Source organism: Oryctolagus cuniculus, chromosome 16 (assembly GCF_964237555.1).
Source record: "Oryctolagus cuniculus chromosome 16, mOryCun1.1, whole genome shotgun sequence".
NCBI classification, from domain to species: domain Eukaryota; kingdom Metazoa; phylum Chordata; class Mammalia; order Lagomorpha; family Leporidae; genus Oryctolagus; species Oryctolagus cuniculus.
In genome coordinates this window covers 9,200,964-9,223,432 of record NC_091447.1, presented here as the reverse complement: position 1 = coordinate 9,223,432, position 22,469 = coordinate 9,200,964, and the positions used below count along the sequence as shown (strand labels likewise).

Here is a 22,469-nt window from a genome sequence, read left to right as displayed (position 1 = left end):
TCCAAAGAATTCCCATTTCCAAGTCACGGTGGTAGTGACAGCCAGTTGCTTTCTCATTAATGTTTTTCCACTTTTTTTTAAAAAAAAGATTTATTTATTTATGTGAAAGGGAGAGCTTTAGAGTGAGAGAGAGATTGATCTTCTATCCACTGGTTCACTCCCCAGGTGGCTTCAATGGCTGGAGATTGGCCAGGCCAAAGCTAGGAGCTGAGAACTTCCTCCAGGTCTCCCACAGTGGGTAGCAGGGGCCCAAGGACTTGGGCCATCCTCTGCTGCTTTGCTAAGCCATTAGCAAGGAGCTGGATCAGATGTGGAGCAGCCAGGACTTGAACCTGTGCCCATGTGGAATGCCAGTACAGCAGGTAGAGAATCAACCTTCCATATCACAGCACCAGCCCTCTACTTTTTTTTTTTTTAATCAAAAGACAGGTGAAATAGAGAAGAATCTTGCTTACGGAGGAGTGGTTTACCTCAGGTCAGAAATCCAAGGATTTATTTCGATTCTATCTTGTTCTAAGTCAGAAAGTCATCTATGCCATCGCAAACCAATGCCCTACTATATTCATATAGGACAAGGAAGAGGTGTGTGTTTTATGATTAATTTAACCACACCTGTCCCATTTGTTTATGAGGTATAAGTGAAACGCCACGATAATTCTTTGAGAGAGTCCACAGAGTAGATTTCCTGGGATGTGAGATCCAGGTATTTCCAGGTTAACGAAGAGCAGGGTCGGTCAGCCTGTAGCAAAAGGGTGAATATCATACAGTGTCTTCACAGCCAGCGTGGACTGAATATCCGAGTGTCTTCACCATGGCATTTAATTCTTCCTGCTCCTTAGCCTCTTCCAGCTGAGGTGATCAAAAAATAAAACCGTCTAAATAGAGAATGCGAAAAAGCACACTGATTTTGGGCTGGGAGCAAATGACAGGGAGGAGCAACATTAGGACTTCAGAAGGCAGCAAAAGACCCAATATTGGGAAAGTAAATGGATCTTCACTTTGTTCTCTGTTCTCCTTCCATTCCTCCTCCTTTCATTTTTAAAGGTTGGCTTATTTATTTGAAAGGGAGACTGAGAGAGAGAGAGAGAGCGAGAGATATCTTACATCCATTTTCATTCCCCAAATGCCTGCAAAAACCAGGTCTGGGCAAAGCCAAGGACAGGAGGCTGAAACTCCATCTGGGTCTCCCACATGGATGGCAGGGATCTACGTACTTGGGCATTCGTCCATCTTCTGCTGCTTTCCCAGGTGCACTAGCAAGAAGCTGGATCAGAAGCGGAGTAGCCGGGACTCCAACTGGCACTCTGATATGGGACGCTGGCATTGCCAGCAGTGGCTTCTCTTTCTGTGCCACAACACCAACCCCTTCCTTCCTTTGCCAGCTCTTTCTTTCTTTTCTTCTTTCAAACGTTTGTTGCAATGATGAAAAAGCAGACACAGGATTAACCCTGGCCAGGTGCAGCGGAGATATTCGGCAAATATTTGCTGTGTGGGTGAAGAGAGGTGAGTGTCAACTTGTGTGAGACCAGTGTGTGGGGCGGTGACCTTGCAGCTGGGTGTCATTGCCAGGACCCACGGGGACTTTAGAGACTTCTTCCAACTCAGGTGTGTGCCTGCAGCTCCCCTGCATCTCAGGAGCTGAAATCTGAGTGTGTGGCACAAATCTTGCTGAGTGCCTGGCACAGTGAGCCGCTGACCTATTTTTCACTACCTGAGGGTGAATTCATTTTCCCCACCAAATATAGTAGGACAAGGGGGTACTTTTTGGTGGAAGGGGCGTTTGGGGAATGAATGAGAAGTAAGGAATACATTTTGGCACCAAGGTGCTTCCTGAGTGAACTCTTGATGCAGAGATGGGGAGAGAGGCTGAGATCTCAGAGCGCAGGTAGAGAGAGAGAGAGAGACAGAGAGGGAGAGAGGGAGAGAGGGAGAGAGAGAGAGAGCAAGAAAGCACGCCAAGTGTCCAGGGATCATTGTCTAAGGAAGGGTAAACGTTCATTAGTGTTTTATTTTTAACATTGGGGTAAAAAGGCTTAGAAGTGGCTGCAAGGTTATATTTTAAAGAAATGGTGTGGTTTTAATGGACTGAAATTCATTAACAATGTACTGGAGACTTCTAGTTTCTCCCAAGAGAGTACATAGTTATAAAACAGCTCTTACTATGATTGGGCCCAATAAAAAAGCAGGAGCTAGGGTGGCCCTGTGGCTAGCAGTGAAGCTGCTGGTTAGAGTAGCCTCATCCCGCACTGGACTACCAGGGGTTCTAGCTTCCTGCAAATAAGCACCCTGGGAGGTGGCAGATCATGGCTCAGTGGTTGGGTTCCTGCCACATGTGGAGAAGACCTGGATTGAGGTTCCGTCTCCTGGCTTCAGCCCCTTCGCTGTTGCAGGCATTTGGGAAGTACACCAGCTCATGGAAACACTCTGTGTCTGCCTCTCAAATACATAAACTAATAAAATAGTGATTTTAATGGGGTGACATCTGGCCTGACAGTTAAGATAGCCACCTGCCAGTGCACACCCTGGGATCCCTGACACCCACATAGGAAACATGGGCTGAGCTCCTGGCTCCTGCCTCTGGCCTCTCCCAGCCTTGGTCATAGGGAGCATTTGAGAATTGCACTAGAGGATGGGAGCTCTCTTTCATTGTTTTTTGAATAAATACAAGAAAAAAAAAAGGAAGAAAAATAGTATCCATCTGGGGCTGTTTTAATCAGGAAATAAAAACAAATATATATTCAAGGGGGAAAAATCTGTGTATTTTGGAGTTTTAGTGTCAGGTGTAGTACATAATTTTCCTACTCCACTGAGCTTGGCTGGAAAAGGGAAAGTAGCCCCTCCCCCCAACTGTACATAAAAATCGAGGCAAGACCGAAGGGTGGCCAGTGTGTCTGTTTCTGTGAGTGTGTGAGCCCCTGCCATGTTCACATACACAGGAAGAGGAGAGCTGTGCTAAGCGTGTCAATGGCTCGGGCATTTCAGATTCGTGTAGGTCAAAGTAAACATGCTTTTGTTGTAGCAGGAAAAATGCAGCACACAGTAACTGGTTTTCTGGGATAGTGGACGCCTCACCTTTTTAATCCCTTTCACTTTTCAAGCACAGTTGCTTGAATGTCCATTGCCTCAGCAGTCTTCATGTCAGTAGGCCCAGTCTTCCGTTTAGTTTTCTTTGGTAAAAAGCTATGGGGAGGAGATTTTCTGCCTCAGTTTTATGACCATCGCAGTAACCATAATTTGTATTTGCTGGATGGGTCTTTGGGATATGGTTCCATATAAACTATTGTATCTTTTGAGTATTGTAAATAAATCAGCGTGCTATTTTTAGCTCACCGATGATGTAAAGTCACTGTAAAACACTCCCAAAGCAAATACTGCCCTGCCTTTGTTCTGTGTGGGACCCAGAGACCCTGGGTGATGAAACTGGTTCTCTGTACTTGCTGGGACTGCCCTAATAGAAGAGAAGCCTTTAAGTCAAAGAGGAAGTGATGTAACAATGTAACAAGTCTGCCATCCTCATTTGCAAAACTCATTCATTACATGATATAGTTGTCAGCATTCCCAAGAGAAACAAAACCAAGATTCTCTATGTGAGGGTACTCCCAAAAGTTTGTGGGAAAAAATTGAACTAAAAGATAAGTTTAGAGGCTGGTGCTGTGGTGCAGCAAGTTAAAGCTCCAGCCTGAAACACCAGCATCCCATATGGGTACAGGTTCGAGTCCTAGCTGCTCCACTTCTGGTCCAGCTCTCTGCTATGGCCTGGGGAAACAGTAGAAGATGGCCCAAGTCCTTGGGCCCCTGCACCCATGTGAGAGACCAGGAAGAAGCTCCTGGCTCCTGGCTTCAGCTTGGCCCAGTCCTGGTTGTTGTGGCCATTTGGGGAGTGTACCAGTGCTTGGAAAACCTCTTTGTCTCCACCTCTCTCTCTAACTCAAATTAAAAAAAAAAAGTTTATTTGGGTGCCAACAAAAAGAAAATCAGAATCTGGCATAGGCTTTTTATAATATATATTTTCCACAAACCTTTTTTTAAAATATTTATTTGTTTGTTTGAAAGGCAGAGAGAGAGAGAGAGAGAGAGGGAGAGAGATTGTGCATCCACTGGTTCATTCCCTAAATGCAAGAAACAGCCAGGGCTGGGCCAGGCTGAAGCCAGGAGCAGGAACTCCACCAAGGTTTGCCATGTGGGTGGCAGAGGCCTGTGGGGAGCAACCGAGACTAGACTAAATTACTGGAACTGCTAGGACTAATTCTATGCATCTGATCTCCCACCATATGGCGCTGAGAGAGAATAAGTAACTTCCACACAGCTGCCTTACCAATTTGACTAACAAGCTGCAGGAGCTGATCCTGCCCCTGATTGGAGGAGAGCAGCGTGCTCAGTGTGTGGGCATCAGAGTTGGGATTGGTGGAAGAGGACTATAAAGGAGGAGAGAGACAACATGCACCAGGAATATCTGAGGAACCCCTGAGGAACCCCTGAGAGAGCCGGCCGGCTGGCGGTGTGCCGCCCCTCCGCGGAGGCGGTGGGGGGGCGGGCAGCAGCCAATTCCGGGGGAACGGCAGCAAACCCAGGAAGGGCCGGGGAAAGAGAACAGCGCAGGGTCCGGTGTCGTTCCTCCACGAGTGGGGGAGCGACAGAGACCCAAGCACTTGGGTCACCACTGGCTGCCTTCTCAGGCATATCAGCATAGATCTGCATGAGAAACCAGGATTTCCACTGGCACTTGGATACAGGATGCTGGTGCTGCAAGCAGACACCTGCTGTGTCACAACACCCACCCCTTCAGGAGCTTTTTCAGACTTTATATCAGCAAGGATTGCCTCCCAGATCACAGAGCTAAGAGGTCCCACGATCTGTCTGTGAGCTGGAGGCCCAGCAAAGCTGGTGGCAGCAGGCGGAAATTCCAGGCTGGGGTAGGAGGCCTGAGAATCAGGGGAGTGCATGGTGTAAATGCTGAGTCCATTGATCCAAACACTGATCTTATCCCGAAACACCCACGCGACACACCCAGAAATGAGGTTTAATCTGCACACCCATGGCCAATCACATTGAACCAGGATGTGTGCAAGAAGATCAGCTCAAATCAACCCAGCCTTGTTGTGGAGTCAGAAATCAGTGTGGAGTGAGTCATCCCCACGCTTCTTTGTTCTCTTCACTATGCAAACCCCTAGGTTGCTTCAAATCTACAGCATCTCTAGGGCCATAATTCCCTTTATAAAAGCAATCATGGGGGCCGGCGCCATGGCTCACTAGGCTAATCCTCCACCTTGTGGCGCTGGCACACTGGGTTCTAGTCCCAGTCGGGGCGCCGGATTCTGTCCCAGTTGCCCCTCTTCCAGGCCAGCTCTCTGCTGTGGCCAGGGAGTGCAGTGGAGGATGGCCCAAATCCTTGGGCCCTGCACCCAATGGGAGACCAGGATAAGCACCTGGCTCCTGCCATCGGATCAGTGCGGTGCACCGGCCGCAGTGCGCCGGCCACGGTGGCCATTGGAGGGTGAACCAACGACAAAGGAAGACCTTTCTCTCTGTCTCTCTCTCTCTCACTGTCCACTCTGCCTGTGGGGGAAAAAAAAAAAAGCAATCATGGGTGGGCCAGTCCTACAGTACCGGCATCCCATATGGCTGCTGGTTTGAATTCCGGCTGCTCCACTTCTGATCCAGCTCTCTGCTATGGCCTGGGAAAGCAGTGGAGGATGGCCCAAATCCTTGGGCCCCTGCATCCGCATGGGAAACCCAGAAGAAGTTCCTGGCTCCTGGCTTCAGATCAGCACAGCTTCAGCTGTTGTGGCTATTTGAGGAATGAACCATTGGATGGAAGATTCTCTCTCTCTCTCTCTCTCTCTCTCTCTCTGCTTCTGCCTCTCTGTAACTCTGCTTTTCAAATAAATAAATACATTTTTTGGTAAAGATTTATTTTATTTATTTGAAAGTCAGAGCTACACAGAGAGAAAAGGAGAGGCAGAGAGAGAGAGAGAGAGAGAGGTCCTTCATCGGCTGTTTCGCCCCCCCCCCCCAAAAAAAAAAAAAAAAAAAAAACTGGCTGCAATGGCTGGAGCTGCACCAGTTCGGAGCCAGGAGCCAAGAGCCTCCTCCAGGTCTCCCATGCAGGTGCAGGAGCCCAAGGAATTAGGCCATCCTTCACTGTTTTCCCAGGCCATAGCAGAGAGCTGGATCAGAAGTGGAGAAGCCGGGTCTCGAACTGGCACCCACATGGGACACCGGCCCGGCAGGCAATGTCCCCACCCACTACACCACAGTGCTGGCCCTTAAATAAATCTTAAAAAAATTTTAAAAGAAATCATGGAATTGCTCTATAGGGAACATTTCCCTAACAGTAGGAGGTGGCTTCAAAAAGTTCACAGAAAATCTGCATCATCTTTTAATTTTGAATGAATGTTTCTAGGGCCCCTCATATATGTTTAAATATAATCAGGCAACTACTTTTAGATTTTTTTTTAAGATTTAACTACTTCGGCCGGTGCTGCAGCTCACTAGGCTAATCCTCCACCTGTGGCGCTGGCACACCGGGTTCTAGTCCCGGTCGGGGCACCAGATTCTGTCCCGGTTGCTCCTCTTCCAGTCCAGCTCTCTGCTGTGGCCTGGGTAGGCAGTGGAGGATGGCCCAAGTGCTGGGGCCCCTGCACTTGCATGGGAGACCAGGAGAAGCACCTGGCTCCTGGCTTCGGATCAGCGCGGTGCGCCAGTGGTAGCGGCCATTTGTGGGGGGGTGAACCAACAGAAGGAAGACCTTTCTCTCTGTCTCTCTCTCACTAACTCTACCTGTAAAAAAAAAAAAAAAGATTTAACTACTTCTATTTTAGAAGCAACCTAAGAGAGCTGAAAAACTTATTATAGATTTGAAGATAAAATGAACACCTATCATATTTATAGAAATAAAATTCTATATTTAATTTGGTTTATAAATAAATTTTATAAGTAAATGATAGGAATACTAGTAAAAATCAGTACATAAAACCATATGTGTACTAAATGATTTGAAACAGACTAGGACTTTTCTTTTCCTACTGATAACTTTTAAAAATTATTATTCAAGGGGCTGGCTCCATGGTGCAGTAGGTTAATCCTCCACCTGCGGCGCCGGCATCCCATATGGGCGCCGGTTCTAGTCCCGGCTGCACCTCTTCCAATCCAGCTCTCTGCTATGGCCTAGAAAGCAGTAGAAGACAGCCAAATGCTTGGGCCCTGCACCCATGTGGGAGACCTGGAGGAAGTGCCTGGCTCTTGGCCTTGGATCGGCACAGCTCCGGCCATTGTAGCCATTTGGGGAGTGAACCAGCAGATAGAAGACCTCTCTCTCTGTCTCTCCCTCCCACTGTCTGTAACTCTACCTCTCAAATAAATAAATAAATAAAAATATTTTAAAAATTATTATTCAAGAGGCAGAGAGAGAGAGAGACTTCGAGCACCTTTCCACTGGTTCACACCCCAGATACAACAGCTGGGGCAGGGCTGAGCTGGGACTGGGGCAGGAGCCAGGAGACAGAAACTCAATTTGGGTCTCTTATGGGTGACAGCGACCCAAGTACTTCACTCTGATGTGAGTTGTGGATATCTTAACTGACATCATAACTGCAAAGCCAAATGCATGGTCCCAGACTCGGAATTCTTGAGCAATTTGGGGAAGTGGAGAGGTGAAGTGATTGGATCATGGGAGGGAGTGATCTATGAATTTGGCATTGGGGGGCGGTGCTTCTTGGAGCACTGATGACAAGAGGAGGCTGTTTCCACAGTTGTCCCCTAAAACAGGCACTTGCCTAAAACACCTGCACAGTAGGTTAGACCACTGCAGAGGACTGTAAGACTGTGGAGGCCACCTTTCTCCTGTGATTCGAGTGCTTAGCAAACCCATCTCCAGCTGTGCATGGGAGACAGGTGTGGCCACTTATGCTACCCTGACCCTCCCCAGGCCTGACCATGATTGAAGCTGAGCATGCAACACAAGCAGAACCAATGAGCTTCTCCTCTGTGGTTGATGGGATGGCGCGAGGCTGGGAGTCCTTGCAGCCAGGCAGCCCATCCGTGGAGAAGGCCCACTTTGAAGAAAAGAGAGTGAAGCCAATGCAGACAGAGAAGCAGCCGTGAGCAGCTCCGAGAGGTGAATGGAGGGAGAGAATCCAGGAGGTAGGAGTCCTGTGGTTCCCTTGCAGCACTGGGCCCACCCCAGAAAACACTACTTCCTCTTTGGCTTTAGTTGGAGTTGGCTCTTGGCCACTTGGCGTTCGCTTGGATCCTAACCCAGGTATTCTTCCAAACTGTGTCCAGCCATCGTAGCAGCTGGCAAACGATTGCTAGAAATCTTTTATACCTATTCCTTCCTGAATATTCTTCTCATAAAAACTTCTGTTGTACTGTTCCCTGCTGTAGTGAGTCTATATTTTGGGGCTTAATTTCAAAGCTAAAAAAAAAAAGTGTTAACAATGCACTTTGAGATTTTCAGAGTTCTAAATAATTTAGAGAAAAATCTCAAGCCTTTTTTTTTGGGGGGGGGGTCACAGGGTCGGGACTTAAAGAGAAATGGAAACCATTCAGGGCTTCTTCCCGACTTCAGACTGCTGTAAGCCAGAGAGGGGATGAATCTAATAAATGCTGGAGTTCACTGTCCTTGAATTGTGTTCAGCAGTTGCGTCGGGTGTCTGTTCCCCTAGAAGTTTGCCATTCCCCATGCTGCTTTGCAGCAATAACGGCAGTAGAACGCACCGTCAACCAGTTGTTGAGGCCTCCCAGAAATGCCCCCTGAATGGCACAGGGATGGACCCACCCAGAAAAAGTGTTGGTTCCCCCTGTGGTGATGGATCACATGAATATCTGAGAGTTGGCCGAGTGTTTCCTGCCTAGCAGATTTGCTTCACTTCTTTGAGTTTTATTCGACTACATTAGGACGCATATGTTTTTCATTAATTCACAGTGAACTCATATCAAGTTATTTTATAAGAGCATCTTATTATCCATCAACTCTCCACCCCCTGGGTATTTCTTTCGTACACTCTAAGCTTTTCGACCTTAGAAGACATTAGGCACAGCATCAAAGGCGGCTGACTCAAAGGTGAAGACAAGTGAACCTGGCACCCAGTTAATGGAGAACAGGAGTGTTGAAGGACGAGCCAATTACAGTTCATGGAAGAAGCTGCTAACGGGAAATCGAAGCCCCAGTTCCGGTTTAGCTAGTTGTGAGATGATGGCCACTCCTCGCCTTCATCTTCTCATCTATCTGATGGTTTTCCCTGAATAAAGAGGATAAAACTTTGTAAAAGAAAAAAAAGAAAAAAAACTTGGGAAGATGGGACACAGGTCAGTAAGCACTGACACTGTGATATGCGCTGTGCATCCAACATTTTTCCTCAGCGGGGATGGCAGACTTGGTACTGAGATGACCCCTGCCTCTGCTGTGTAATCCTCATTTTATAAGCTAATGGGGGGTCTCACGTCCTAAACACTCCCTGAAGCCTTTCTTGTATGCTTTCCTGAGGGCACGTTTTGCAGGTCAATTCGGTGAACACAGAATTTTTGGTGCTAATTGCATATGTTTGAGTCAGAAGCAAAGGGAAGCCAGTGATCCGTTTTCAGTGTTTTTGTCTCTCCTTGGAAACACAGGAGGAAGCAGGGGTGATGTGAGCCCTCAGGAAGGCATTGTTCCTTTCCCTGCGTAGATCATCGTAAATTGGAATATTTTCCTTTACAGAGCTGTGTGTTTGATAAGCAGATTAGGAAATAGGTGCAGGTGCCATGTATTTAATATGTAAACTGGAGGAGTCTTCAAAAAGTATGGGGAATATTCACATTGTTGAATTGCATGGGTTTCTAAAATATTTTGTACCAAACTAAACTTAGAATTCCATTTTTCCATGAATTATTTAGAACATGAATTAGTTTCATGAGTTATTTTCCATGAATAACTGAGAACAAATGAGATGCATTAATGATCTAGCTTCCACTGGAAGTTTTTTTTTTTAAGATATATTCATTTGGAAGACAGCACAAGTGAGACAGAGTGAAATATGAACATCCATTCACTGGTTCATTTCCCAAGTGGTTGCAATAAATGGGGCTGGGCCAGACAGAACCCAGGAGCCTGGAACTCCACACAGATCTCCTATGTGGGTGTCAGGGGCCAAGATGCTTTGGTCATAATCTGGATCAGAAGTGGAGCACTTAGAACTTGAACTGGTGCTTATATAGGATGCTGGGAGCACAGGTGGTAGCTTAACCCACTGCACTATACTGCTGTCCCCACTCCTGGGACTTATTAGGGTAGTAATTCAGTAGACATGAGTTTTACATTGATTGCTCTTGGGAAAGAGTTTCTTTTTATTACTAACTAGAGACATGCTGGTGACACATGTCCCACTCCCAAGGACCATCTCCAAGTGCTGCCTGGCTTAGGCCTCTTTCTCTCCTGGGCACCTGTATGAGGCTTCTGATTGTCCTGCACCTGCTCTCCTTGTTCCCAGTTAGCCTGCAACATGCTTCCAGAATGTTCCTTCTAAATTAGGATTCTGAGTATGTAACTCCATGCTATCAGATTAAACAGAAAATGTTTCAAATCAACATCTAGAATTCTCTGAGCTGACTTCTACTTTTAAAGATGTCTGCTGAGATGTTTTAGTTGTTTTATAATCAGTTAATTATCTGACTTGATTTGCCCTAGATGCAGCCTGCTTTCTCATCCTGGGAAGTCATTTTCCTCAGGTTCTTCCTGTTGAATTCCTGCCTGTGAATAGGCCTGGTAGGTAAGGCCGGTCACAAGCCCCCACCTCTGTGAAGCCAGCCTTGTTTTCCCAGCCAGCCACACATGCGGATGAATCATCTCCGTACTGCAGCAGGAAACTAGTGTGGGACTTCCAGGAACAGGAACCTTTGCTTCCAGTCACCTTTGTTTTCACCACATTTATTACTCCAGCATTAATTATGTAACAGACCACCAATGAACATTTCTTGACCTGAAGATGGAGTTTGAATACTCTCTTAATATTATCTCCACGCCTCATTGTTGCTGTATCCTAGGATCAAGCTCAGGCATACTCCTCTGATTCTTCTCTGAACTCAGCCAAATAGCTTTCCTCCTTCACCTGATAACATTTACTGTTTGTCCCATCATTTGCCTTCAAACTCTGACCTAGCTTTTTGTTCCTGTTGGTCATATTCTCATGGGTTGATTTTCCCCCAAAATTCATCTGAATTTTCTTTAAAATACAGACCATATTGAACGCAAAGCATCTTTCATAGCTCCTGAAGAGTACCCTGGTAACAGCAGGTGCTCAGATCCTGTGTTTTTTTTTTATTTTTATTTATTTTTGACAGGCAGAGTTAGAGAGAGAGAGAGACAAAGGTCTTCCTTCCATTGGTTCACCCCCCAAATGGTTGCTATGGCCGGCGTGCTGCACTGATCCAAAGCCAGGAGCCAGGGGCTTCCTCTGGTCTCCCATGCGGGTACAGGGCCCAAGGACTTGGGCCATCCTCCACTGCACTCCCGGGCCACAGCAGAGAGCTGGACTGGACAAGGAGCAACCGGGACAGAATCCGGCGCCCCAACCAGGACTAGAATCCGGGGTACAGGCACCACAGGTGGAGGATTAGCCTAGTGAGCTGTGGCACCGGCCCTATTTTTTTTTTAAAGATTTATTTTATTTATTTGAAAGAAAGTTATAGAGAAAGTTAGAGACAGAGAGGTCTTTATTCTGCTGGTTCCCTCCCCAGATGGCCACAACAACTGGAGCTGTGCTGATCCAAAGCCAGGAGCCAGAAGCTTCTTCCAGGCCTCCCATGTGGGTGCAGGGGCCCAAGGACTTGGGCCATCTTCTACTGCTTTCCCAGGCCATAGCAGAGAGCTGGATTGGAAGTGGAGCAGCCAGGACTCAAAGTAGCAACCATATGGGATGCTGACACTGCAGGCGGTGGCTTTAACCTGCTGTGCCACAGCGCTGGCCCCAGCTGCTGGTTATTGATTGACCAATCCTCATGGGAGGAGGAGTAGGCTAGAAGAAAGATGTCAGTTTTGTCATCTCTGATCCTCCCAGAGGTACAGGGAAAATAGGCCACAGGGGGAGAAGCCTTAACCTCAGGACCATAGTTGAGTCCTAATTTGCAGTACATCATCATTGGACAAATCTGTATCTGAAACACTTTCATTTTAGAGGCAGAAAGATGGCAGGACATGGAGAATACACAAGTGTGTTCTTATCAGCTGGTTCACTCCCTAAATCTTGGCAATGCCTGGGGCTGGGACAGGCATTGTGACTAGTGAGACTAATGAGCTGGTATCTCCACCTCCCAGGGTGTGCATAGCAGGAAGCTGGGATCAGTAGCAGAGCCAGGAATCAAACATAGGTACTCTGATGTGGCATGCACGTATCTTAACTGGTGTGTTTTTAAAGATTTTTATTCATATAAGGAAAACAGATTGCATGTATTTCCTAAGTACAGCTCTAAAAAGATTTTTAGGCTTTGTTTATTCTTCTGTGCAACTGTGGTCTTTCTACTTTTTTACTTGTTGGATATTATGGTTAGTGGTGCATTAAGCCTGTGATTACAGAGTGGATTGAAATTATTAGGTTTAATTGGTGTTACAACTGATAGGGCAACCGTGCCCCCCTCCCACCCATTCCTTATTTCACCAGATTCAGGATAACAGTGGGCTATATTTTGAACTGATACAGGTTAGGATTGTCCAGGGTAGTTTGTCAGAGATGAACTGAAATGATGGCAGGCTCTCAGGTTTATTAAGAGACAAAACGTGTATCAGATTGACAGCTCCTTGGGAGATAAGGCCTACAGTTTGCAGAGTTGCCACCAGTTGAATTGTAATGGCTGGTGATTATAAAGGGAGGTGCAGATCAGCATCCCTGGGCATGTAACACATGCTAGTGTACCCCATCCACTGTAGGAGTTTCTGACTCACGTTGTTGGAATTGGAAGCCAAGCATGTGGTGTGGTATTTTTTTTCTCCTTCCAAAACTCCCAAATAATATCAGTGGTTAAAAGCCATTGGTTTGGAGTTTGGAAATTTTGGTGCTCAAGAATAGATTTTTCTCAAATAACAATAATGAGAATTGGAGAGAAAACAAGGTATACTTGATTTTACTTTCTGAAATATTGAGAAAACACTGATGGGCTTCTTTGGTCTTATGATACTTCAGTTAAGTAAAAGTCCTAAGTATAGGAAATATATATATGCATTAACTGTTAGAAAATCTGAGTACTTAATTTTCTCTTTATTATAAAGGAAGATTTTTTTTTTTAGTTTTCCCTCAATTATGAGACTTGCATCATGCTTTTTCGTGGCTCCAAGTCAGTTCAGTTAGTTCCAGCTGTTTCTAACTTCCCTTCAAAGGAAATGTGGGATCTGTTTTTTTCTTCTGAGGCTCCCTGTAGCTCTATAACCTTTAATTACTCCTAATCATTCCTGCCTTGTGTGCCTTTGGCCTGTGGATCCTTTCTCTGTCACCCATCTGGCTCCAAAGTGCCTTCTAGAAAGCAAGTTGATAGTTTTTGACATATGTTAATTTATTCCCTCATTCTGAACCTCTCTCTCTTGAGTTGATTGTTTTAAAAAGGGCCAGGCACATTAAGCCAAAAGGCTTACAAGTCATCAAACATGGCTTGTACATGGGGCTCTACTGTATCTCACAGGGAATGGATAGCCGTCATTCCTGTGACTGGGCTTAAAATGTGCACCCATGTTAATCTGGAAGATGGAAAGGCGTGGGAAGACCCCCAGTACAGTGCCCTCTCCGTGAAACAGCCTTTTATTAAAAACTCCCCTTGGTACTTGAGTGCACTTTTAAACAGGTGATTCACTAGGATTGATTCCTATGATTCATGGAGTAGCTATGGGCCAGCCATGGCAGGAAGCACAGTGTATACCTGAAAAGGAGAAACGTCAGGTTGAAGGACTGAGAAAGTGTTCAAGGCAAGTGTTGCTGGCGTAAGTCTCATCTGTAACTCAGCACGCACTCAGTCCACTATCCCCTGGCACCAAGGCCAAGTGCAGAGCACTTGTCTGTGGTGTTTCTTCCTTCCCCGTCAAGGCTGCTAAGAGCACGCAGTGATCCTGTGCGAGTCCACCAGTGATAACAAGTGATGTGCCCTTTGCTAAGCACACCTACTTGCTTTCCAGACAAATAAACTGCCCCTGGCTAAATGAGAGAACTTCTAGAAATCTAACGCAGGAGCCTCAACTCACCAGAAGGGTTCATGACTCCACCCCTTCCACCCCCCAATTCTCCACCCACCCCCCTTTATCATTGTTGGAGAAGACTGCTTTTCTGCTTTTGGGCAATCCTTTTGCTGGATTCTGCATATTTCTGGTCAATTATGATTTCTAGAACTCTGCTCAGTTTCCCCTCTAGCAGCTCACAATTTCAAGCCACAGATCACAGTTCTTCAACTTCAGGCCCAGGCAACCCTGTTGGCTCAGAACAGGGCAAGGATGGGGAGTGCAAGGCCCCTCTCTCGATTCCTCTGGACCTGGTTTCAGCCTCTTCAGATGTTTGCTGATAACTGCTGAGCTTCTGTGTCTCTGTTGTGCAGCGTCTGAGTCTCAGCCTGTCGCTCCCTCTCTCGCGGAGGAATGACACCGGACCCTGCGCTGTTCTCTTTCCCCGGCCCTTCCAGGGTTTGCTGCCGCTCCCCCCCAGCCCGCCTTCACGGAGGGGCGGCACACCGCCGGCCGGCTCCCTCAGGGGTTCCTCAGATGTTCCTCCTGCATGTTGTCTCTCTCCTCCTTTATAGTCCTCTTCCACCAATCCCAACTCTGCTGGCGTTCTCTCCCCACGTGCTGAGCATGCTGCTCTCCTCCAATCAGGGGCAGGATCAGCTCCTGCAGCTTGTTAGTCGAATTGGTGAGGCAGCTGTTTGGAAGTTGTTTACTCTTTCTCAGCGCCATATGGTGGGAGATCAGATGCACAGAGCTAGTCCTAGCAGTTCCAGTAGTTTAGTCTAGTCTCGGTAATCTCAGTATTTGTCCTCAGTATTTATTTGTCCATAGTCTCAGTACTTATTTGTCTCCCGGGTGATGGGCCCTGCTCCCCACATCAGCCTTCTCCATGTGCCTGGAACGTGGGCTTTGCGTGGCCCGTCTCTCTCATAGCAGAACCACAGACTTCACAATGCCCACCGGCAGTTGTCCATCCACAGCCTCCTACTGCCTACTGCAGCCTTTGGGCAGCACCTGGGAAGCAGCTTTCTCAGGCAACATAAGGTCGCCACAAAACACCAAACACCAGAGTGAGAGGAAAGGTTTATTGTTGGGTGGGGGCAGCCCGACGGGCCAGGGCGAGAGAGTAAGAGCATTAAGAGAGAGCATGTGCTGGAGAACAAGTCCTGTTAGACCTTTGCCCAAGGGGTGGGCAGGGAAGTAGGCGCAGCAAATCCCGTTAGGATGGGGGTGGAACTGACATAGGTGGTTGGGCCATGGGGCTTAGGACAGAAGCCTACTACGCAAGGTGGCAATGGGCCAGGGCCTAAGATGGTGCCACAGATAAGACTGCACCATTTTACTAACAGGAAAACTACCATCAGACAAATCTGGAACACAGGACAGACTCTGCTTTGTCCATTTGGCCTTCAGGAACTTGGCTGCCTATTCTGCTTCAGTCTCTTCTTTGTGTCCTGTTTCTTCCTGTGCACATAAAGGCTGTGTGTACCCACAAATGGTTGTGAAATTGTCCCCAGCCATCTTCCCACTGTCTGGGCTATCCAGGGAAGTTCTTCCAGGGAAGAAAGGTTCTTTCCATGTGGCATAGGGAATCCCCTCTCACATGGGCTTCAGAGCCACCCTCTGCTCCTTTCTCGTATTAACAGTCATTCCAATCTTGTCTGCAATTAGAATACCCAGGAGAGCTTTAAAGATCCTATTGTGGGGGTGGGTGTTGTGGCACAGTAGGTTAAACTACTTCTTGGGATACCCGCAACCCATATCGCAGTGCCTGGTATCAGGTTCCACCCCTGCTTCTAATCCAGCTTCCTGCTAATGCACCTGGGAGGCAACAGGTGATGATCCGAGAGCCTGGGTTCCTGCCACTCATGTGGGAGACCAGGATGGGATACCTGGTTCCTGGCATCAGCCTGGCCCAGCCCCAGCTGTTGTGGATATTTGTAGGGGGTCAAATGACCAAACAGAAGAGCTCTCTTTGTCGCTCCACCTCTCAAATAAGTAAAGCTTAAAGCAAAAATACCAGCAGCAACAACAACAATAAATCCTATCGCTAGAGTTGGTGCCTTAGATCAGTGAAACATAGGCGGCATCAAAGCTTCAACACATTTGTAAGCCTGGTGATGGCCATGTGCAGTCCAATTTGAGAAGCACTGGCCGTAGAGTAGATGTCGGGGTGAAGATGGTTATGGCAAAGCCTGGTTTTGCCACCTCTACAAGTCCCCACAGGTATAGGGGTGCTACCTGCTGGCGTTGACATTCTGTCTTGGATGTTAGGTTACTTCTTCCCTGTTTCCAGCTGTGGTTCCTAACCAGCCCCTTAGGAAAGATGCCCCTTGATCTCTGGTGAGATGGAGGTGCAACAGGCTCTAGTGTACAAAGGGAGCAGAGGGCTCTCTGCTTTCCTCAGCTGTGGCCCCTGAACCCGATAGGAACATCAAGTTCAACCACAGCAAGTCTTTGTGCAGCAAGGAGTCGAATGGATGTGTGCAATCAGCTTGCTTCCTTCGTTTCCAGGACAAATAAAAGCAGATACTAGATGTGTTTTTTTTTTCTAAAGCTTTTTTTGTCCTCTTTTTTTGGTTGAAGGCATGCATAATAAAGAGGCTTTTTTTCTTATTGCTTCATGGGTCATGGCTTGGTTGTGGTGAAATGTAAAATAGGTGGAGCCAAGGAAAGAGAGAGAAAGATTCCATCTGTGAAAAGAAACATAACGGAGTCTAAAATGTAAGGAGAAAAGGAAGCATTTCCATACAGAGGTAGCCAGAAGCCTCAACAAGGATCAGGAGAACACATTATGGCTGTATAGAAACAGATATTTTAGAGTGGAAACCTGGGGATTAGCCCTGCCCACACCGCTGTCTGCTTTGGACAGGCAGTCAAAGCCTTGTTCAGGTGTGTGGAGGCTTTGTCTGCCGGTCTGGGAACCGATCCTGGCTTAGCAAGCTAATGGGAAATCTTTAAGCTGCTCTCTGTTTCCTTTTGGGTAAATAGGGATCACAATGGCACCTACATCAGGGTAGCTGTGAAGATTAAATGGGTTAATTTTTTAAAATGTTCGTTTTAAGCAGTTGTTAAATAGAAAATAATACATTAGGGTATCTTGTATCTTCCTATGCTTCAATATCCTCATTTTTTTAAAAAATATTTATTTATTTGAAAGTTATGCAGAGAAGGAGAGGCAGAGAGAGAGAGGTCTTCTATCTGCTGGTTCATTCCCCAGCTGGCCGCAATAGCCGGAGCTGTGCTGATCCGAAGCTAGCAACTTCCTCCGGGTCTTCCCACATGAGTGCGAGGGCCCAAGGACTTGGGCCATCTCCTGCTTTCCCAGGCCATAGCAGAGAGCTGGATCAGAAATGGAGCAGCTGGGACTTGAACCGGTGCCCATATGGGATCCTGCACTGCAGGTGGCAGCTTTACCCATTATACCACTTCTCTGACTCCCAATATCCTCATTACTAAAGGTAAAACCAAGTCTCCAAGTTCCTTTCCTCCAAAATAAGCCAATGAATCTGCATAGGTTTGGCATTTCTCATTTTCCTAGATATTTATCTTACCTATTTGCATGCAGTTAATATTCAAATCCAGCTTTGGACTGAAATCTTCAGCAGTGGATTCATGTCCCTGCCTCCCCACCCCATGTGTCGCCTCCCCCACAGTCAATGTCCCCCAGCAAAGTGGCCCACTGGTTAAAGTTGCTGTGCCCACAGGGACACATTGTCACCCAGAGCCGGTGGTTTACACTGAGGTCTGCTCTAAGAGTTCAGACAAATGGGGAATAACATGGACCTGCCTTTGTAACATCACACAGAATATTTCCCTCTCCTAAAAGTTCTCTCTATTTTACCTATTCATTTCCTTGACTCCCAAACCCCGGTAAATGAATGATCTTGAAATTACTCTTTCACCTTAGAAATGAACACAATAGTGACCTTGTTCTTGGTGATGAAGATAATGTTTCTGCTGTGGTGTTGCTGGTTTATAAGCAGTTCACTCAAACTATGCTGTCGCTTTATTGCAGATTCTGCAGGGAATAGCTTTTTCAAATAGTTTAAGTTAGAAGTCCCAGGTATAATGTACTAAGTAAAACAAAATACCTAGCAGTATACTTGTACACGTATTGCACATCATATATACTTCAAAAGTGAATAAAGAGGTTGTTTTGTTTTATTTCTCTTTTGTCTTATTTTCCTTAGAAACTAGAACATTTCTGCTTGTGCTTGGGGAAGGAAGTTGTAGCAAATTTCTTGATGTTACGTTTCTGTATCTGAATAAAAATGTCACCACATAAGTTTGTAACCGCAGTTTTTCTAAAATGCAAAGGATGCCAGTTTCAATCATGCAAGAAGTTTTTATTTGTTTTATTAGTCATAGACACCAGGCTGAAGCATTTTGTTAAAAAAAATTAATACAGTTCTTCTGCGAGGGAGAGTGAACGTACTCAGCAGGAAGCTTTTGGAGAGTTTGGAAAAAGCAGAAGTTTTTCTGCTGCTTTTGTTACTGATCCACACAGAAGCAGGAAGCTGTGTGAAGATTATTTCCTAGTGCCACTGCTCCAAACAATCCTCCCACCTGAAGTGTGCAGAGCCCGGCTCTGAAGAATACTGTACCTGCACAGGAGCCATAGGCAGTCTTTTTTTTTTTTTTCTCAGTAATACTTTGTGAAGATTCTAGAACTCTGAGCCACATGGCTTGGCAAGCCCCTTGGATTCTGATAGACAACATTGTCTAGAATGTTAGCATTTGACACACTTTTCTTCATTTAATTTGCCTATAAAACAATCCAGATACACAGTAAAATATCCACATGCTGGGATGAACAACAGAAGGTAGGTCTGTTTTTCCCTTGGGCCCTTCCTTACTCCTAGTCTCTCTCTTGGGAAGGTTGTAAGATTTTAATCCTACTTAGAAGCTAAGCATTCCCCCAACCCCTTCTCTCTCTCCCTCTCTTTCTCTTTTCTCTCAAGAACTGCTGTTCCTGAGTGTCCAGACTCAGATCAGAGAAAGTTTTCCCACAGCCCATCAGAGAGCTGTTCTCTGGGCACTCTCCACATTTCTATTACCGCACTTGCCACTGTCTGACCTTTTCTTGGTTGAGAATGTAGTCTGCTCCCTCCCTCTCCCACTCCTCATCTGCACAAGAATTCTTTCAGACCAGGGACTTCACTTGCTCAGTGTTGTGTCTTTTTCTCTTAAAATGGGCTTGGAACAGAACAGGTATCAGGCAAATGTTTGAATGTTAAACCATTTGAAGCTTTATTGAGGTATAATTAGCATTCAAGTATGTCCATCAGCTTAAGTACAATTTGAGCTTTGACCAAAGTGTACAGTGCTGCATACCCACAACCGTGGTCATGATATGCTACATTTACCTTGCCCTAAGAACTTCCACATACACCTTTCTCTAGGTAACCTCTCATCTACTCTGCATACCTGTAGTTTGGCCCTGTATAGCCATTATGTTCCTTTGTCCATATATATATATAAGATATGTGTGGAGATTGAAATTCAGCAACAAACATACCACTTATTGTAACTTTGAAATATTATGTGGTTCAAATATTTGCAGTATTGAAAACTTGGTTCTTAATGGTTGGTTCTTGGCCTAGCAGGATGGAACAACACAGTACATAGTCTAATCAATACATGTCTATTCAGTACCTAGTCTAATCAGTCTGGTTTCTTTCACATGGCTTTTGGATTCCTCCATGTTTGTATGTATACCAGAAGTTCAGTCCATCCCATGGATAGAATGTGTTTTGGTAGGCATTTGGGCTTTTGCCTACTGTCAAGAATTAGGAATAGTTGGAGATGACCCTTCTTCCCACTCCCTGCAATTTAACCAGTTAGCCTGCTCCAGCTTCATGGACGTTGACAGATAGTGAGGTTGCTAGGTCACAGACCAAGTGCAATGGATTACTGATTATATAGGCAGAGCCTGAGTCCCAGGTCCCACACAGTGACATGAAGATGACCATTTGGAGCTTGCATAGGGAGCAGGTGGCATCACTGTAGAGGAATCTTGAGCTTAGGGAACTGGAATCTTTTAGAATGAGCAGTAAGCCTGTTTGAACTTTGATCCAGAGCAGGGTATTATCTTTATTGTACAGCCAAACAATCCTGTCCTGTCCTTCCAAGGCCATTCGTTCCATGCATGTCTTTGAAAAGAGTCCAAAACAAAGGCCATCGAGTGCCTGCACTTGTAAGTCATGCATAGAATAAACTCCCAGCATCCAGGTTTTGCTTATTATGAGTAAAGCTGCTCTGAACATTAGCATCCAATTTTTTTTCTTTTGGTGGACATATGTTTTCATTTGTCTTGAGTAAATACTTGGAAGTGGAATTTCTGGGTTAAATAGTAAGGGTGTGTTTGACTTCATAAAGGCGGTGCCAAACTGTTTCCCAAAGTGACTGTCGCATTCTGTGTTGCCGCAGTGATGTTTGAGGTTTCCTGATGCCCTGTGCTTGGTATGGTCAGTCTTTATAAATTTTAGTCATTCTAGAAGTTGTGTTGGAGCTTTGCCTTTGTGACTTTAATTTACATTCCTTCAGTGACCAGTGATGGTGAATACTCTTTCACATGCTTTGTTCCATCAACATCTCTTTCAACTTCTTGGTTTAAATTGTATTTGTTTTGTTTCTGAGAGTTTGAGATCTTTATATACTCGGGACACATGTTCTTTATTGGATACCATTGGGAGATAATTCTCCAAGGATCTCATGTTTTTGCATGTTACGTGAGCAGAGGCACTGACAACTATTAGACTATCTGTGAAAAGATAATTGTGTAGTACAAAAAACTTGCATTCATTTGCCAGGCAAGATAATAAAGATACCTTCTTGCAGGTTCTCTTGCAATCCTTTAATACGACTGGGCTAACATCAGTTTGGGCTCACACAGTTGTGATATGAATCTCCTGCCTGAACAGCATTTACCAGGGCGAGCCACGCCTCACCCCTAGGAGTGCATGCTCTGCAGTGAGTAGTAAGGTCTTTGTGACCCAGGAGTTTCATTCTGCCAGAATGCATGCGACTATGGTGCTAAAGGGGCAGACTGCTAGTATGAAATCTCAGCCTTATCATAGCTCTTAACAGACACATGTTTTCCAAAAATCTTTCTCCCAGACTGTGGCCTACTTTTTCATTCATTGAACTGTGGGTTTTAATAGTAGCACATTTAATGAATATTTGATGAAATCTAATTTATCGATTTCTTTTCTCTATTAGAGTTCTTCTTGTGCCATATGATAAATCTTTGCCTAACCCAAGGACAGAGGAATTTTTTTCCTTTGTTTTCTTTTAGAAGCTTTGTACCTTTTAATGTCACATTTAGTTTTTTTTTTTTTTTAAGATTTATTTTTTGAAAGGCGGAGTTACAGAGAAAGGCAGAGGTTGAGTGAGTGAATAAGAGAGGTGTCTTCCAACTGCTGGTTCACTCCCCAAATGGCCATAATAGCAAGAGCTGGGCTGATCCAAAGCCAGGAGCCTGGAGCTTCTTCTGGGTCTCATATGCAGGTGCAGGGGCTCAAGGACGTGCGCCATCCTCTACTGCTTTTCCCAGGCCACAGCAGAGAGTTGGATTGGAAGAGGAGCAACTGGGACTCAAACTGGCACCAATATGGGATGCCCGCACCACAGGCAGCGGCTTTACCCACTGTACCATAGCACTGGCTCCTACATTTAGGTTTATGAGTCACTTTGAGTTAATTTTTATATGTGGTGTAAAGTTTTTTCTTTTTTTTTTTTTTTTTTCATAGTGATGTAGACTTGTTCTAGCACCATTTTTTGACAAGATTCTCTTTCCTATTAAATTTCTTTGGCCCTTTCATCAAACACAAGTTAATCAAAGATGGTTTTTATGTATTCCATTTTCCATTCATTTGTATGTAAACCTCTAAGTCACACCATCTTGATTACTGAAGATTTATAATAAAGTCTTAGGTAGTACAAGCCTGACTTTCTTTTTGTAAGCTTTTTTTTTTTTTTGGAAATATGTTAGATGATTTGTATTTCCATAGAAATTTGAGAATCTGATAATTCACACAACAAAAAAGGTTTCTGGGGATTTTATTTGGGTTGCATTAAATCTTTAGGTCTATTTGAGGAGAAATCAAGTTCACAATATTGAATCTTTTGGCTTACGTATATAATGCATTAGTATTTTTTCAGGTCTTTGGTTTTTCTCGGTGATGTTTTATTTTTACTACTTAAGTCTGCTAAATACTTTGTTCCTCTACAATTAATATTATTTAGATGGTAATACTTTGTTTTAAATTTTGACTTTGAATTTTTCATTGTG

The 22,469-nt window shown here is 45.3% G+C and overlaps 1 protein-coding gene across 6 annotated transcripts in view; it reads left to right on the top strand.

Moving 5' to 3' along the window:
• LOC127487323 (uncharacterized) overlaps positions 1–22,469 on the top strand; it is a 177,369-nt gene that overhangs the window by 87,512 nt on the left and 67,388 nt on the right. Inside the window, exon 1 of one of the 6 annotated variants that reach the window (XM_070059585.1) lies at positions 17,278–18,999. The exons of 4 other annotated variants lie outside the window; for them this stretch is intronic. The gene's annotated coding sequence lies outside the window, so the exon portion shown is untranslated. Of the gene's footprint in view, positions 1–17,277; positions 19,000–22,469 lie in introns of those variants that run through there. One more of the 6 variants, XR_007914085.2, reaches the window with a different exon arrangement.